At 42.9% G+C, this 19,863-nt stretch overlaps 1 protein-coding gene across 15 annotated transcripts in view; it reads left to right on the forward strand.

The window, feature by feature from the left end:
* GRIN2B (glutamate ionotropic receptor NMDA type subunit 2B) overlaps positions 1-19,863 on the forward strand; it is a 292,093-nt gene that overhangs the window by 127,430 nt on the left and 144,800 nt on the right. The gene's annotated exons all lie outside the window — the stretch shown is intronic.

The raw sequence follows: 19,863 nt of genomic DNA on the forward strand, positions 1-19,863 counted from the left end.
TTAGTAGGGATAAACTGCAATAAGTAGTGAAAGGGGAGGTAGTAGGAGGCCTCCCTTCCCCTCTGTGGTGGGTGCAGCAATTACCGCTGCAGCATTTGCAAGCAATGAGAATGAAGAAGGGCTGTCTTTCTGCCATCTCTCTCCTTTATAACACCTGGCATGGTAGTGACTGATATTGCACTAGCTTTGGGGGAAATAATGTTTCCTAGGGACTTCTTGCCACCCAGTGTGATACGTTGCAGCAAGGCAGAGACCGTAAACAGGGTGGTGGGTAGAGAGAATTCCTTCTCCCTTTCCCTGTTTGCCTGTTTAGGGAAGTTTTTAATGTTTGATATTTTATTCTGTTTTTAATCTGTTGGGAGCCACCTAGAGGGGCTGGGGAAACCCAGCCGGATGGGTGGGGTATAAATAATAAATGATGATGATGATGATGATGATGAAGAAGAGAGAGAGATTAAAATTCAAGACATAAATAATTTAAGACTCACCTTGTGTTTGAGGCAAAGTTTATGAGCCCACAAGACTTGTATTTCTGAGCCCCAAAATATAAGTCTTGTTGACATCACTAGGAATAACGTTGTAATTTAATTGTGTGCAAACCATAAGAGGAATCACTGACTGTGAGCATCTCCAGATGTCCCGTTTATTCATCCTGATTTGCTTGCACAAACTACACTTTATTGAGCATTCACTCTGATTTGTTTATGGGGCAATTAAATGACAATGAGCATTCTTCCTGCATTCTTCATGAAGCGCAGGGTGTTTACACATCTTCCATTAGACTTTTGTTCATCTCACATTTTTAAATGCACTTCCCTGTCATTTTCCAAACCACAAATTGTCCATTTTAAAAATAAATAGATGTGTTCTACTAAGGTAACAGAGTGCTTTAAGCTGCTTTAAATGTGCAAACCTAAATATCCAGAATGCACTTGAATCTGTCTCGCAAAATACAGAGGCTCAGGGTGCTGCAGGCATCTTTGGTAAGAACTGAAAGCATTCACAGGTATCTTCCGTTTTCCTTGGCTGTGTTTACCGATAACTTTTCATTCTGAAGGATGGCCTGTATCACGTGTGTGGAATGTCTTGGGCATTGGAATCAGCTGTCTGGCCTTGTCCCCTTCACTCTCGCCTTCTCCTATCCTTGTCTGGAAAATTGCCTTCTGCTTGTAATATTCTGAAACAAGGAGGCTAATCAAAGGCCCTTTTCTGTGGAACAGGGACACTAAGTGACAAGATTAATTTTTGTAATCAAGCAACTTAATTTGGACAATTCCCCTCCATGCTTTTGCTTGCAGAAAATAAGGCAAATCACATTCTGGCAAGAACCTTTCCCTCTGCATGCAGCAATATATTTTTTCTCTCTTCTTGAAAAGGGTAGGGTAGTAATCCTTGGAATAGGGGTCTGAAAGGGGGGGGGGGAAGGAAGGGAAGGGAGGAGACAAAGTTTCAGAATTAAAATGATGCTCTTGGGAAAGAGGACTGTATTCATCTGACTGATGATGATTTTGTTCCTTTCCACTTGGAATGCAATCAGTGGAGCCATGGATGTAACAGTACAAATACGTAGCATTTGCAGCATGCTTTCAGAATTATCTCAGTAGCTACTTCAAAGGGCACATCAACACTACTGTCTTAGAGAATGTGTTTCACACAGAAAGGACTTTATACAATCTGATCCCTACCTCTAACTTTGGCTGAGATAGGCCGGAGACTTTGGTGTCCTTGCAATGTTTGCCTTAATTACAAATATGTAAGCAGAGCTTAAGTGCAAGCTAGCACACATACCTATATGTAGACAGCACCAGATTCCCTAAGAGAATCTGAAGCAGGCATCTTAAATTCCAAACGGCTGTTTTCCTCTCAAACATTATTATTATTATTATCATCAATCATTTCATATCTATACTGATTTATATTTAAGAAAAAAAAAATCAAAGTGGTTTGCAACCTACATTAAAACATCAAATAAAACAATCCAGAACAAAACATTACTGAAGAAAGTCAAGCATACATTCAAGCAACCTAATTAACAGGAAACAAAAACATTATCTTAAAAGATTTCAAAATAAGACACTACCAAGGAAGTCAAATATAAAATGCACATTTAAAACGGCATCATTAGCAAGAGAATAAAATATTACCTGGGACTGCACTAAGAGAAAGCGAAGATTTCTCCAGCCTCTTCAGCAGCCTCAGCTTTTGTAGCTGGAGTCCATCTGGGCCCTGCCCTCCTAGGCACAGAGCGGGTCTTCCAGATTTCACAGCCAAGATGCTGTAGTAGAGCCCAAGTCTGAGACCCCCACAGCTACAGAGGAATTGATCCTTCCCAGCACCATCCATAAACATTCAAGGAACATTAAAGCTGTTTTGTTAAAGGTCCTTGCAATCAAGCTAGCCAAACCCAGGCCATTACCCTTGTTTGATGCTCGGAGTAAGGGCTTCAAAGCCTTCCCCTTCTGCCTTTTAAAGTCCTCCTTTTTAGTTTCTCCCTGCAGTGTTTGTAGCATCTCTTTCTCTGCAGGGGGCATCTTCAACTCAACTAGATCCCCTGCCATTTTTTAGCGGTCAGTTTGTTTACAGCAACTGCTCATGACATTATTTACAGCTCTCTCCATCTTTGTCCCTTTCTTCCTCCTGACCTCTTACTGTGTACCACAGTTGCCTAGAGAATTTAAAATAAGACCCCAAACTTACAGCAACTTCTTTTGGAAGTTTAAATAACACAATTTTTGTGGGGCTAGTGGCAGCAGCACTTGAAAAATATTGGGTTGATAAAAACTACACAACATCCACTTTGCACTTCATGCTAAACCATGGTTAAACAAGACATGTAGGAACAAGAAGGAGCTGTAGTAAACCTTGAGCTTGCATGTATTCCATCCCCTCTCCTTATCCTAGTTTCTCTGAATCTCAGTTTGCTGTGTAGTCATCTTAAATTACACAAGAAGCTGAGGTTCAGGGAAATTATCACTGCTGAATTCCCTCTCCTGGCAGGAGGCGGTAAGGGGAGGAAAGTGTGTGTCTGGAGCTCGTTCTGCACATCTCACTAAACTAGGGACTGGGAACTTGTTTCCCTACATATAAGGACAAATGCAGGGGTTTTTTTGGCATCTGGAACTCATTTTAGATCCATAGAACACTAAGGCTCCATCCGCACTTCAATTTGTCCCGTGACTTCAAGTGGTTTCAAGTCACAGGTCTGAAAGGGTTGGTTTTTTTTGTCCAGCTACTTTCCCTGGGAAACCCTGCTGTTTATTGCCGAATTGGAACAAATGTCAATCAAGTTTTCTGCAGATTTTCTGCAGTAAATAGTGGGTTTTCCCAGGGAAAGTAGTGGGACAAAAACCTGAAACCTCTCAGACCCATGACTTGAAATCACAGGAAAATTGTGGATATTACTGGAGGAGGAGCTTAATTAGACTTGATCTATTGAAATCAATTGATCCAAGTTACATTCACTGATTTCAAGAGCTTGTTCTGAGCATGGGTGTGGACACAGTGTGATAATGTGCATTTAATGCTGGATGCAGACACCTTTTGTGGGACGCTGTACACATAGCATCATCCTTATATCTTATGCCCAGCTCTACCTCTCTTTTAAATCAGAACCAGTGAAGGCAGTGAAGGTCCTGTGTGAGTGCCTGGAGGCAGTTGGAGGACTGATGGCAGCTAATGGATTGAGGTTGAATCCTGACAAGACAGAAGTACTGTTCTTGGGGGAGAGGGGGTGGGCGGGTGTGGAGGACTCCCTGGTCCTGAATGGGGTAATTGTGCCCCTGAAGGACCAGGTGCGCAGCCTGGGAGTTATTTTGGACTCACAGCTGTCCATGGAGGCACAGGTCAATTCTGTATCCAGGGCAGCTGTCTACCTGGTACGCAGGCTGAGACCCTACCTGCCCGCGGACTGCCTCGCCAGAGTGGTGCATGCTCTAGTTATCTCCCGCTTGGACTACTGCAATGTGCTCTATGTGGGGCTACCTTTGAAGGTGACCCGGAAACTACAACTAATCCAGAATGTGGCAGCTAGACTGGTGACTGGAGGCGGCCGCCTAGACCATATAACACCAGTTCTGAAAGACCTACATTGGCTCCCAGTACATTTCTGAGCACAATTCAGAGTGTTGGTGTTGACCTTTAAATCCCTAAACAGCCTCGGCCCAGTACACCTGAAGGAACGTCTCTACCCCCATCGTTCTGCCCAGACACTGAGGTCCAGCGCTGAGGGCCTTCTGGGGTTCCCTCACTGCGAGAAGCAAAGCTACAGGGAACCAGGCAGAGGGCCTTCTCGGTAGTGGTGCCCGTCCTGTGGAACGCCCCCCATCAGATGTCAAAGAGATAAACAACTACCTGACATTTAGAAGACATCTGAAGGCAGCCCTGTTCAGGGAAGTTTTAAATGCATGACATTTTGATGTATTTTTAATCTTTGTTGGAAGCCGCCCAGAGTGGCTGGGGAAACCCAGCCAGATGGGTGGGGTACAAATAAATAAATAAATAAATAAACAAATAATAAATAATAATAATAATTTTCTCTCTTCCACACTATTTGTTAGCCTAAAGCACATTTTGCTGGAATGGTACTGTTAGATATAATTATCCTTTGATATTTATCCATTTATTGACTAGTGCAGAAATTATAAACTTTTCTGCGTTGAATGGTAGTAAAAAATAGAATATAAAACGTAGTACAAATAATAAAACAGTGCTTTAAAAAGAATCCAAAAGGAATTAAAAGTTGCAGAAATCAAGCAGACTAATTTGGGAAGGTTTGGGAGAAAAGAACTGTTGTCAACAAATGTGCAAAACATAATGTTGTGGGTTTGCTTCACTTCTAGGGCAAGGTAATTCTGGAGAGCTGGTGTCACAACACTAAAAGCCTGTGCTTGAGTCACAGCATGCTTTGTCACTGGGGCACGCAGCACCATTATTTGGTGGTTATGGCTGGGTTATTTGAAAAGCCTTGCCGTATCATTTGATTTGGATTCTGGCTATGCAGTAAATAAATTGTGCTTCTGTTTCTGTTTATGGCACACGCAACAGTTATCTTAGCTTACTTCTACTGATACCATTTTTTTAACAAAACAACACCAACTTAGTATGTTGACAATATTCAAACTTTAGCCCTGGTTTTTAGTTAGGGCTGATTTAGTCATAAAGTATGACTTCTGTTCCTTTGTTGAATGAAAAAGGGAGATAATTTTGGCTTCAACACTTGCATGCATACATTTAGTTTTTGTGAGTACTCATGCATATATATTGAAATTTGCTTTCCATGGGTGAGCTTGAAGTTAAAATGCACAAAATGGTTTTGTTTTTTTGGCAAGTAAAATATCAGGTGTAATGAGGTCAAGTTAAATGCCAAAGAAACCAGCACCATTCATTGTTTCCCACTCCCTTTTGCACAACTGTGGTTGCAATCTGTTTACTCAGAAGTAAGTCACATTGAACAAAGCCAAGGACACTTCTGACTAAATGTGGCCAAGGCTGCACATTGCTGGTCAGCACCAGCAAGTCTCACTTTCAGCCTGTTCTACTTACTGAGATTTGCACATGACTCAGGTTAGTATGATTAGGACAGAAGCAGCTACAGCATTAGTTTGAAAGACAAAATCTGAGCAGCTTGTTCAGTTTAATAAGCCACTTTAAACCTTCCTTCCAACTTCCCACACGAGCATCTGTAGTGTACGTTAAAGAGACTGTAGTGGGAGGAGACTGAGACCAGGCACAGGAAATCCATTTTATTATGTTCTCCCTACAAAATAGTCTGCTTGTTTTGGGTAACTGTGAACTCAAGAACTTTGAATGTTAAATCTGTCAGATCCAACGGAAGATTTTAGGACTGTGGTCTTACACACGTTTTCAGGGAACAGGCTGTGATGCTGAGTACCAAGATGTCAGCTGCCTGCTACTGAATAGCTGCTAGTTATGCATAACAAATAAAAGGGATGCGGGTGGCGCTGTGGGTTAAACCACAGAGCCTAGGACCTGCCGATTAGAAGGTCGGTGGTTCGAATCCCTGTGACGGGATGAGCTCCCATTGTTCAGTCCCTGCTCCTGCCAACCTAGCAGTTTGAAAGCACGTCAAAGTGCAAGTAGATAAATAGGTACCGCTCCGGCGGGAAGGTAAACGGCGTTTCCATGCGCTGCTCTGGTTCGCCAGAAGCGGCTTAGTCATGCTGGCCACATGACCCGGAAGCTGTACGCCAGCTCCCTCGGCCAATAAAGCGAGATGAGCGCCGCAACCCCAGAGTCGGCCACGACTGGACCTAATGGTCAGGGGTCCCTTTACCTTTACCTTTATGCATAATAAATATCACTCAATTCTTGTGACTCCTTGGCAAAATGTTGTTCAAATGGGTCTCTCTTCCAGCTTCTGCTTAGCTGGTTTTTGACTATATGATCTACTACAGAAAGTTAGACTGAAATCGTGTTGTCTTCTGAAAAAGAAAAGAAAAGTGTTCCCCCTTGGTGAGAAGGTGTACATAAGAGCAACCTGTCCTGGAACTTGAAAATGAGAGTAGTTGCAGACTGGCTGGCAGTGCATCTTCAGTTGGAAAAGCTAGAAACACAAGCAGGTGTTGACAGTTGTATGTAGTGTTGCATGCCACTCCAATCTCCAAGTGGTGAGAGATTCCAGGGGTTCCAGGCACTTACTGAGGATTCATTTTTCTTGGAATGAGGAACAGTGAAGACTGTGGTGTCTTTATGATATATGGTTTATTCACACATATGTACAACCTGAGCCTAAGATGGAGGAGCTCACAGCATTGACACTCCAATAGGGTCTTGCTTCTCCCACAGCCACAGCCTTGGATTCCAGCAGAAAGCAAGCATGGCTCTCATTCTCTGGCTTCTGTTGCATCTAGCCCAGCTGCCACACAACTCAGATCAGGCTATTGTCTTTCTCACTACCAGCCAGGTACACCTACCCATTTCGCCTCTGGCACAGAGCAGCTTCCTTTGTTAGACAAAGGACTGTACTTAGGTGGAAATGAGTACCCTTGCCTGGCTAATTCAATGATGGAATCTTCCATTAGATTTTAACCCAGGATCCAAGCATCATGCAGTCTACTTCCCCCCAACTCGCATCACATAAAGCCTTGCTGATAGCTCAGTTGGTTAGAGTGTGGTGCTGATAACACAAAGTTTGCAGGTTCAATCCTCATTCCTGTATTACAGGGGGTTGGATTAGATGAACCTCAGGGTCCCTTCCAACTCTACAATTCTATGATTCTATGATATAGTTCCTAAGATTTGATTTTTCTTACGTTGTTAAAATGAATTCCAGCAGACAAGTACTGATAACTGGTAGGAAGGGAAATGAATGTCTTTGTAATACTGTTTGTGTGTGTGTGTGTGTGTGTGTGAGAGAGAGAGAGAGAGAGAGAGAGAGAATATGTGTGTTTATGTGTGTGTGTTCAAATGAATAGAATTTGAATGCAATTTGCATAATAACTGGTTACTGTGCACATTCACTAGGTCTCATGGAGAATGTGCACATAATCCTTCCATGAAGAGGGAATTGTGCACAAGTAGCATTATTCAGGGGATGCACACACAATCAGTCATTGGTGGCGTGTCCTGACAATGGCTGGTAGCAATTAAAGAATGTAACGATGCACTGAGAGCCCTCAATAGCTGCTTTGGAATGGACTTTGTTGCTACTGTTGTCATAGTAACAAAACTGAATATCTAAATCGGGACTCAAATTCCACAATGTTCTTCTCTCCTTCTTTCTACCACTCCAAACTGGCAAAAGGCTGAACAAAATTTAGGGGATTTGAGGATGAGTGGCATAGCGTGACAAATTTGTGGGCATATCAGGCAAAGTATGATAATGGGAATGAGAAATCATAGTGGGGAGTGTGGTTGTCACTTTATAAACCTACAGTTCACTCACCTTCCATTCCCTAGGGGTGGGCAGACCACATAGCTGCCCACAAGCTGTGGAAATCTCTTTCTGGCAGGGAAGTTGGGTAACTCCAGCAATCATTAACACTGTGACAGTCCCATCTCCTAACTTCCAAAAGGCAATAAACACACCTTACCTGGCTGTGTACTGCTGGTCAGAGTCACCTATCAGTCAGAACCCACCTCAGTCAGGAGCCCTTAAAAATGGAATGTTGCCAGCCATCAGACTTCTGCAATTTCTTCTCACAATTTTATTAGTCAGGCTCAGAGCCTATGTTCTCCTCTACATATATCTTGAAATATTGTTTTCATTTACTGCTTCAAATAACAAACATAGGATTGTACCCAGTAGTAGGATTATAATCACTGAGAAATAAGGTGTGCTTGCTCAGGGGAACCCCAAGTTTTTCAGAAGTAAAAAAATCAAAATCAAATAAAAATCATAGCAGCCCAATGAAGACTGAGCATGCTAAGTAGCCACAGAGTATAGAATGACAGCTTAGTTCAGTTCAAATAAAACTTTTATTGCTTGAGGTCAAATGCCAATGCAAAAATTAGGAGAGGCTCAAAGGGTAAAACAAATCATGTTTGCAAATAAAACTCATGAAAACAGTACGTATATAAAGCACAGTAAATAAAACCAGAGTAGAGGATAAACAAGCAATAAAACGGGCTAAAAAGCAGTAAAATGAATAATAGAATTATCAAATCAGGGTATTGCCATTACAATTTATAGTCATCTCTAGCGTCACTTTTGCACAGATCCCTGCAGCAGCCAGTGAAAAAGAGACACCCTGTAAAACAGCAGTGTGGAATCTCCAGCTTGTTATTTGGTCAGTCCTCCCTATTTGTCCAGTGAGGTCAGCCAAACCACACCCACTTGCCCTACACCTGACATCGTGTGGAGCAGGAAAAGATGGGGTTTGGAGGAAAGTGGTTTTGCAGTCATTTTTGATCAGCCAATTGCCAATTCTTGCAAAAGCTCTTACACAGCACTTCCCAAGTTGCCAACAACCAGCTGATAAATAGGAAATAAAACATTATCAGAATAAATTTATGAAGAAGAAATTTATGAAGAAGAAATTTATGAAGAGTGTATATAAATGTATATAAATTATAGATTTTGACCAAACTGCGGGAGGCAGTGGAAGACAGGAGTGCCTGGCATGCTCTGGTCCATGGGGTCACGAAGAGTCGGACACGACTAAACGACTAAACAACAACAAATTATACATGCATCTTTATACATAAAATGGACATGACCAAGTTATAGTCAGTGTAAGAAGATTTCTGGGTTTGGTGGACCCACAGGATCCTTTGGGCCTTCAAGTACCTGGATGCTCTTAATTGGCTGCTACTGGCCAAAGTGATAAAGAAGGGAAGACGCTTCATGAATCAGTATTCCAATCTCTTCAAATCACCTTGGTGGTTTTCCCCATCAATGGATATTTTTTTACTTGGAGTAGTAAGTTGATAGCTATCTACCATCTGAGCAGCTTGCTTCAATGAAATCCTGAACATGTGGATATATAAAAGCTGTTGAGACTTTATTTGTCTATGGCTCAGAATTCTTGTTTACTTTTGCAGAACCTACCGTCCATTTCATATCTTTTTTTGCTGAAGAAAGGAATCTTACTTTATTTGGGTATTCAAGGCTATCATTAGATCTCCACTTCTGAGCCCTAGCAGTAGACTCAGGTTAAAGCCCCAAACAGAAGTTGAGCAAGGGCATTTTGTACTTTCTAAGAGGTCTGACCAGGACTTTATTAGTGGGATGAAACTTTAGTTAAGAGAGGATACTGAGCTGAAGTTGTCTATTGGAGACACTCTTGAGGAGAATCTAATTGAGTCTCCAAGGATAGTGCCCTTTCTACCTTAGAGCAGTTAGCTATCATGGTAAGATTGGACTTGTTAAGAAACAGACTTCTAAAAATACAGTGGTACCTCTGGTTAAGAACTTAATTTGTTCCGGCAGTCCGTTCTTAACCTGAAACTGTTCTTAACCTGAGGTACCACTTTAGCTAATGGGGCCTCCCTCTGCCCCCGCACCACCGCCATGCGATTTCTGTTCTTATCCTGAAGTAAAGTTCTTAACCCAAGGTACTACTTCCGGGTTAGTGGAGTCTGTAACCTGAAGCATTTGTAACCCGAAGCGTTTGTAACCCAAGGTACAGAGAGGTAAAGAGAGAAAAAGACCACTTACCATTTTTGATGGCAGTGGCAATTGTGATGCTGTCAATTGCCCTCAACTGGTTGTGGGGGTTGATGGGATTTCCCACCAAAATTTGAATTGGCCAATCATGGCCTTTCTGAGAGATGAGGCTCTGGGGATGGACCAGGTGAAGCTAGTCTTTACTCAGATCCACCTTCACAGCATATAAACTGGCTGTGCTGGGAGCAAGTAGTGCAGTTGGCACTGGACGTCTCACTTGCCCACCCTGTATGTTGTGGCTCTGCCCAAAAGTATGTGTGTATGGCCTTGCTGTGGAATTAATTGGTTGCAGTATTCAGGGCCAGGGAGGAATTTGCCTGCCGACAAATTGGGCCTGTCTGGGGGCTATTCCTTCCTCATAGCAACTTTCACAACTTTTGGCCGAAAAAAACATTGTCATTACCTGGTTCAAATTTCAGGGTACCGTGGTAAAGGGGTCCAGGGGAAGGTTTCTGTCTGAAGGCCCAGACAGAGAATAATGGTCCACAAAACTCCCCAAATTGCAACCTGGCGGGATTGTTCTATTTAATTTGCCTCATGGGGGGGGGGGATCCTTAACCCAGGATTGCCCCTGATGAAGTAATCAGCCAGCAGTTGGGCTATTTGATTCCGGATACATACCCAATGTCTATGCCAAAGTCTACTGACATCTGTAGTCAATAAAGTTGTGGTCATTTCGATCCCAAGCTGTTATCATGTCATTTTTGTTGCTTTCACGCCTCCCATTCCCCTCATGCCCTAGTAGCCTCAGGCTCACAGCACCTGGGCCCACAAATCCACTTTCTTGTCCCTTGGTAACTTCAAGAATTATTCTAAGAGTGATGTACTAATGTATCATTCGTAGAAGATTTTAGCCTACTGAGCTAAAACCTTCAGGGGGAGAAGCTGGATTCCGGCAAAAACGTTCCCTGCAAATAATATAATAGAAAGTAATTAATGAGCAACCCCTTAGTATTAGAAGAAGAATGGACATCCAGGTTTTCTGGAGACACACAAAAGATTTAACAAATTTAAGAAAGGTTTCTAGTAAATTTCCCTGATTCCTTTCCAGTCTTTACTGTCTCATAATGGAGGTGTATTTGAAAAGGCTAATGGGTACCAAGATGAAATGATTGCTTTCGGCTGGTGTTTATAAAGTCTCTCTGCTGGAACCTTACAGGCTGGAATATCAAATTTTGTGATTTGGATTGTATTACTTTTCTCTCTTTTTTGGCCAAAATTTAATATTCTCTGCTTACTGGAAACACAGACCCTCATTTATTACAGGGGCATTGTTAACATGCAATTCCTGTGGTTAAAACTCATTTGAAAGTTGTAGAAGAAGAAAAATGGAACCTGGCGGGGGAGCGGGGAAAAGTGGAATGACTTGCTTGGGTGGAAGGTCTGTTTGGAACCCTGAAGAGGAACCCTCTTTTTAAGGAGGAAGGATGCATTGCAACATTTTGGTGGAGGTTCCACCTCGGTCAACCATTTCCCACTGAATCAATTGATCAACCTTTGGTATATGAAGGTCTCTTTTGTTTTTATATAGTCTTATAATAATATAAGACTGACAAACCTAGACAGCATCTTAAAAAGCAGAGACATCACCTTGCCAACAAAGGTCTGTATAGTAAAATCTATGGTTTTCCCAGTAGTGATGTATGGAAGTGAGAGCTGGGCCATAAAGAAGGCTGATCGCTGAAGAATTGATGCTTTTGAATTATGTTGCTGGAGGAGACTCTTGAGAGTCCCACAGACTGCGCGAAGATCAAACCTCTCCATTCTTAAGGAAATCAGCCTTGAGTGCTCACTGGAAGGACAGATCGTGAAGCTGAGATTCCAATCCTTTGGCCACCTCATGAGAAGAGAAGACTCCCTGGAAAAGACCCTGATGTTGGGAAAGATGGAGGGCACAAGGAGAAGGGGACGACAGAGGCCGAGATGGTTGGACAGTGTTCTCGAAGCTACCAGCATGAGTTTGACCAAACTGCGGGAGGCAGTGGAAGACAGGAGTGCCTGGCCTGCTCTGGTCCATGGGGTCACGAAGAGTCGGACACGACTAAATGACAAATATTGTCTTAGATAAGTGCAATGCAGTCTAAGAGGCTTCAGTTATTCCAGAATGAGGCAACAAGGATGTTAGTGGGCAGTTGCCCATGGGATCATGTCACATCTACCCATTTCACTGGTTCTCAGTATGCTTCAGGGCAAAATTCACCTGGACTCTACTAGCCTGTGTGGCCTTTCTGGCTAGTGGAGGCACTTCTTTCTATCCCCTGGATACATGCTGTTGCTTTGTGGAAGCGTGAGATAGAAGCTTCTCAACAGCTGCAGTCTGGTTGGGGAACCCTCTTTCCCTGGAGGCATGAATGGCAACTTCTTCTGTGAGCTTCTTTCTCTAGCTCAAAACATATGTTCACCTGGACCAGGGGTCTGCAACCCGCGGCTCCAGAGCCGCATGTGGCTCTTTTACATCTTTGCTGCGGCTCCGGGGCGGATACTAGCGAGGGGAGGAGGCGCATTGTGCGCCCCGACACTCCCCACTGTGGCGGGCGCTGTACTGGCTGTGACGTCGCATGGGGGCGGTGCGTGCGTTAGTCACGCACCGTCCCGACGTCACCTTCCTGCCCGCCCGCCTGCCTGCTGCATTGTAAGGGGCATGTACGCTGGTCACTGCATTGAAAGGGGGCATGTACGCTGGTCACTGTTTTGAAGGGGAGTGAAGAACACACACACACAAAAAGGTAACTTGTTAATTTAACGTTTATTTCTATGAGGAGGAGTAATTCTGAGGGGTCAAACAAAGAAATAATAAAAAAGTGACAAAAAACGTTATTTTTATAATGACGAGTTTTGCGGCTCCCAGTTTTTTTTCCTTCGGAAACGGGTCCAAGTGGCTCTTTTTGTCTTAAAGGTTGCAGACCCCTGACCTGGACTTATGGTGATCGGTTTACAGGAGTGCTTGCTGTGCTTTCATAGTATGACTGTTCAGGGAATCTATTATAATTTAACTTGTGTTTTACAGTTTAAAATATTTATCATTACTTTGATTTTTTTTATTGAGTATTTTTGCAACCTGCTTTGTGACCACACATTGGTAAAAAGCAGTATACAAATATTGGTAATAAAAAAATAAACACATTCAAAGTCTTGGCAATGGCCTGTAAAGCCCTACATAGCTTTTGTCCAGGGTACCTAAGAGGTTCCTCCCCCTATACCAACCTGCCCTCCTGCTAAGATCTGGTGGCCCACCTGTGGTGGGGGCATAATTGGTTGGGACAAGAGAAAGGGCCTTCTCAATGGACACACCTAGATTATGGGATATCTTGTTCCATAAGCTTTGCTTGCCCCACCCCTTGCCATTTTCTGCCAATTAGTGAAAATGTTTTTCTCTTCATTTATACCATAACTCAGACTAGATTTGAGATTTCTCCTTAGTGTTTCACAGGGCTTTGGTGTAGTGTTTTAAGAAGCATTTTTTACCTGCCTAGTCACTCCTATACCTTTGCAAAACCTGCTGCTTAAAGCCTCTTTCCCAGTTCTGGCTGCTTGATCCCTCCACCAGTGCCTTCTCAATGTCTACTGTTTTAGCTTGCCACCTGGTTCTACCTCTTTCGGTGCCTGGGCCTACCTGTAGCTGTTTGTCCATTGTGCCAAAATCTGCAGTCTTGGCTTGATGCCTTGCTACTTTCTGCCATACCTAATAGTTCGGATAGGAGTTATTCTAGGTATACAATGCCCAGTTTAATTGCTTATAAAGTAAGAACCGTATTTCCTATACACCTGGAATTTGACAGGTCAGATCCATCTGATGGGGACTGAAAAGATTGTGCCAGTTGAATAGAAAACACAAAATGTTATAGGCAGCAGAAGAGCAGCTGGGTCTCCCATCAAACTGAGAATGAAATATGAGTAAGAATGAAAATGGTTGAAATTTATAATGAAATTACTGTAATGTTATTCTAAAGAATGAAAAACAAAATCATTGAAGATTTTAAGAATGGAAATTAGTAAAATAACAAAACTCCCTCCCCTTACACATCTCCTAATTCACTGCCCTAATGTTATTAGGGGCATCATAAAGAAGAGTAAAGCACCAAGCAACTTATTCTTTTCAAGTGTAGCATCACATTCTGCATAAAGCAACCAGAGATTATGAACACTGTGGGGGTTTTTTTGTTGGGGGGGGCATGATGTTTGAACATATTGAGGAACATAATCCCAGGGTCCAGACTGGAACTTTAAAAACTTTCCTTAATCAAAGCTGCTGTATATGATAACTTGATTTGCCCACTTGAACCCCATTGAGAAGGGAGCATCTTGTACTTATTTCTCTTCTCATAAGAACAGTTTCTTTTGACCCTTTCCAAAGCAAATTGCACTGTTTATTTGGATCCTGCTGTGGGAGGTAATGAACTGCCCTTTCTCTGCCCAGTGAGTGAGTCCAGAAGAATGTTTGAATAAGCCACATCTGTATTTTCTGTTTTATATTTCTAACAAATCCCTTTTCCCTTAGGAATATGGTAGGACTTTGACACCTGTTTAGCTCATTGATTACTAACAAAGGATGCAGTTAGATTCAATTTCACTCTCCTGCACTCTCTCTTTCTTATCCTCTTCTATGCCAGAGACCTATGGTTATTTGTAAGAACCATGGACCATTTCACCCATCCCCAATTTTCTGGTCCCACTCTCCAAAGGACAGCAAGCTTCCCACCGGCATTGAACATGCTCAGCCCTCAGTGGTTTGATTTTGGGGTCCCCTCACAGGGTTCCACCCATACATATATATTTCTTAATTGTGCAAACTTTAGAGTTGCCCCAAGCCTACTCATATATCCTTCTTGTGTGGATGGTACCATTTTGCCTACACAGGGAGAGATTCCTACTCAGTTTGCTATTAAAGTAAGAACATAAGAGCATAAGAAGACCCTACTGGATCAGGTCAATGGTCTGTCTCGCCCAGCGGCCTGTTCTCATAGTGGCCAACCAGGTGCCCATAGGAAACCCATAAGCAGGATATGAGCGCAGCAGCACTCTGCCCAACTGATTCCCAGCTACTACCATTTCTGACAGTGGAGGCAGAACATAGCTATCATGACTAGTAGCCCTCAACAGCCTTGTTGTCCATGAATTTTAAAGCCATCTGAGTTGTCTCCTGTGGGAGTGAGTTCCACAGTTAGCATATAGGATTTGAAAGGAGAGCCATTATCATTGCTGAAATGTAAGTGCCTGTGCATCAAGTAAATGACTGAAGGATGAGAGAATATTACAGGAAGAGAGAAGAATAATTATCTATAAAGTAGTATTGGTGGTCTTAGAAGATGTGAAAGGCTGGATGCAATATTTTCTTTCCCCTTTTATATCCTTGTTTAGCTTTCTTTGTTGAGTGCTCTGACTGGGAAGACATTCTGACTGAATAGCCTGTTTCTTTCTTACTAGCTGTAGCTCCTGCTGTTGCTTCTATCTACAGCCCACTTTGCCATTGTGACAGAGTGTGGTTAAGAAAGAGAACAGACAACAGGAGATGCAGGAAAACAAGATGTTTCAGGTTCTCTTTTAAGCTTGCAAAAGAGCTATTTCTAAACCTTACAAGCCTCTCCCTGGTTTTTTATTCTTGCGGGCCCTTTTATTGTTAATACTGCTATCCCTGCGTTTGGCAAACAAAGGCAAATGTTCCTACTGCTCAATGTCTGTGTCAGAAATCTTGCGCCACATGTGCCACTGATCTATTTTGCTCCTCTATGTGCATCATTCTTAGAGAGAAAGCTGCACCTCAGGCTGAATGGCTATTAAAAGGGGAAATTCTAAATCTGGACAAGATTGAAGGAGGAGAAGGAGGAGGAGGAGGAGAAGGATAGAATTAAAAGGAAAATACTTGGTTCTGATTGAAATTTCCCCCACAGTTTGACATACTTAAATTCCAGAGTGGTTCCCCCCCCCCGAATCTATTTTTTATGTGTGATACACAAATCGCATACCAGTATCTGTAAGTTTTGTATAGGTCAAATCTGTAGCAGAGTTTGTCTTCATTAAGCAATTTCTTGGTCTGCTTTCTGTTGCTATGAGTTTCTATGAAAGAAGTTTCAGTAATGCAAAAACGGAATGGAGTATAGTTGTGTGAGAGTTTCGCAGAGGTTAACTGGTCCATCTTCAATTCAGACCCTTAGGTGTGAGTGGTTAAAGGCTCTATAGCTGGTACAGACTGTTTTTGTTAACTCTTTATGCTTGGAATACATACCTGTCTTTATCTCCACCAGGCCTGTCATCACCACTGGCCACCCTTGGACACCTGCCAGGGTCCAGTACCTGTGATTGCGTGGCGAGTTCCCGCCCCCCACCAGGATAAATAAAGACACCAGACACCATAATTGAAGGTTAATTGGGCGAATTAGGCCACAACTTTATTGAGTTCAGGAATGAGAGGCATTGGCTTAGGCATTGGTCCTATCGACTATCCGGCTCCAGCCCATTTGCTGGAGACACGGGGAAGGGTTAACACTATATCGGGGAGTCTCCTGCCGAGGCACGTCGACTAGGAGCTCCCCGGGTCACCGCTCTGGGGCGTGCCTTTGGCCCACACCTCCATAGGCTTCGGACAGGGCCACGCCCCCCGGAGTCCTTTAACGGACCACCCTTCGTTCACTGGGGGGAGGTGATGGCGCTCCTCCCCCCCACATCCTCTTAACCCCTTCTTACCAATGCCTACCGCCACACGAGCAATCGCTCGCCGCCAATACTCTCATGCCTGAAACCAATCCCTTATCCCCTTCGCTATGTCGCACAGCCAAACATCATTTCCAGCATCGGAAAGATGCACGCCATCAAACCGGTAGAGGGCCTCACAGTTGAAACGAATGCCCGGGTGTTCAATGACCTTTCCACCCAGGGCTGCCACTCTACGCACTCACGTGGGGTGGGCGTGAAGCCCGCAACCCCACCTCCTGGGCAAGCCGGAAGTGGCTTTCCTGCTGAGCTTCAACTCTAGATACTCAGCAACTATGACTGCTATCTTTCTTATCTCTAATTGGAATGGCCTGGGAGGTCCTTTGTTTTGGCCACTGGTGTACACATATGCCAAGGTTTGGGAGACCCTAGAGAGAAGTTTTTGCAAGATTGGGGGGCTGCAGGGGAAAGAAAGAATTACCAAATATTCCCCCATCCTTGTTATGTAGATGAACGCCTTCCATCACTGAAGCAATACTAATTGAATTCAAGCACACATCTGCTTTTTAAAACATCCAATACCCAGCACTGTGCGAAGAGAGCCTAATTTTTCATCAGGACCACAATTCTGTAGGGAGAAGAGGTTTAACCATTCTCTCCCCAGCCATAATTGTGATGTAAACCAACATTATTTGCATGCTGAAATTAGCATTACAATGGCACTTTTAGCTAATGTTCATGCGGTGCAGTGGGGAATTTATGGCTGGGAGGAGAATTGTGGCTAGTGTGGTTAAATCTCACCTCCCTGTGGCCCTGATGAAACAATCCTGCCATACCAAGGCTATCTAACTATCTTCCTATATGTGTGCGCTTGTGCTCAAACACAAACACAATCAAGCACTAGACCTGGCTGCTGCTAGTTGCACAATTATACTTACTTCTGTTTTAGTTTTCAGTTCCTAAGAGTCATTGTGGTTCCACTGAGCAGGATCATCTTTTGCTTTTATAGAGAAGATAAGCTTTACTTGAGTAATATGCAAACCCAGCGTCTTTCTGCTTATTTTCCTGATCAGTGGTGGCAAGGGAAATTGCTACTTTCTTTGACTTGGCCAGATCCTAATGGTGCAACAAATGGAGTGTGACAGAAGCATGGGAATGGGTGTACGCAGATGTAAGAGAGTATAGTACCTGCATCATATTTGTATTTTCTTGAACAAGATGGCAAAAACACCTTTCTCAGGATATCAGGGACAACAAAGGTTGAGTTGGGAGTATCTTGTCTCCTTTAATATTCTTGTAAATAGATTCGTGAGCTTCTTTGGTCTCAGTCTCTCATTCGTGGGGAGGGAGAGAATCAATAATCATTTAAAACTTTAAAGATCAATTAGCTGAGCAAAGAAGGTGTAACAGTAGCTTTCTGCTGCACCTATTGCTTGCTGGTTGATTGGAAAAGAAATCTAGATAAGAGGGAAGATGGATTTTTTTTACTGCTTTGCCTTTTTTAAAAAAAACGCTCATGGTTATTAGCAGCAGCTAGGCTTTTACTCTCTGTCCAAAACAAAACAGTGGCAGGGCTTGATGTATGTCACTTGGCAAGGCATTCTACAGGGCGGACTTTTATTTTACGGAATTTATACACTGTCCTACAACATCAGTTTTCAGAGTGATTTACAACTGAAATAATATATCAGTACAAATACATAATCAAAACATAAACAACAGCAGAAAAACTATGAAAGTGCAAAGCCTCCAAAAGGTTTGTGATAGCTTCCAGGGTACTTGGTTTGTGATAGCTTCCAGGGGTCAACTGTAGAGCTACCATTTTGTATAGACACTCCCATAATGCTGTGCCTAAGACTTATGTTGGCTGCATTTTAATTCTTTGTCTACTCCTGCCACGCCACTTTTCAGTTTTGATCAGAAGATTAGACAGAGGGACCAAAGCTGTATTCAGGCATTTTCCTGAGCACATAATGGTTAAAAGTGTGGCTGAGGGCAGGGATAAGCCTGCAAGCCTCATCCCAATGTCCCACGTTCTTCAGCTGTACCTTTTCACTCCCTGACCTTTCCTACTCAAGCAGGGAAGGTTTGCATGGGAATTTTACTCATGGCTGCATGAACTCGAGAAACCTGTTTTCAGTTCTAGAGCTTAACCATGGAGCATATGAACAAAGATGAATGCATTTGCAGACATCCTATTTATCATCCCTGAATCAGACTCTATACATCTGAGTTTAAAGGGCACAGTCTTCCAAGGCAGAGGATGTTGTGCCTTTCATCTTTGTTGTCTCTGATTTTTTACAGATTAAGCACTGCATCCAGGGTAGTGTAGACCCCAGTGCATGACCAAAGTCCCAGTGAAAGCAGTGGAACTTAAATAAGTTGTGATTTGCTTGTCCAATTGGTTTCAGTGGGGCACTTGATTAACTTCAGCTACATTGAAATGATGCCATTTGGGATATCAGTGTTCTGCTCACACCCGTAGAGTGTGGCATGTTTTCTCCCCCCCCCCCCCCATTTAAACACATATTGCTAGCTCTGGAGAAGTTCAGATGGCTGTAGATGCATTTCTGAACTAAATTAAAAATGGAATTTTGAAACGCTTTGAAGCTTTCTCCTCACTACTTACAATAACATGCCAATGAGACACTTGATTAAAGGAAAGCATGGCTAATTTAGAAATGGTAGTATAAATATGACTTCAGACAGCATATAGATGATCTGTGGGATGTAATGTTCCTTGATGACCTGTTAGAAACCATGGCTGCACTTGCCAAAGCACAGGGTAATTTAATATCTATTAATGCTGAAGGTATCTTGAGTTCAACTGGGTTTACTCTATTTCCAAGTTGTGTGTATTTAGGATAACAGTCTGTTACTTATGTAAAACACACACACACACACACACACACACACACACACACACCAGGATTAAATCAGGCAAAAGATTGTTAGCTGAAGAAGCTACACCAGTTACTATCCTCCTGATTTTAATTATGTTGTGTAGTAAGGCATCAACTTTTTGTAAACTTTTAGTATAACCTTTTCCCATATACGTAATAAATCAAGAATACCATAATCATGCCTTG

Source organism: Podarcis pityusensis (genome assembly GCF_964106645.2).
Source record: "Podarcis pityusensis genome assembly, chromosome: 10".
Classification (NCBI taxonomy): domain Eukaryota; kingdom Metazoa; phylum Chordata; class Lepidosauria; order Squamata; family Lacertidae; genus Podarcis; species Podarcis pityusensis.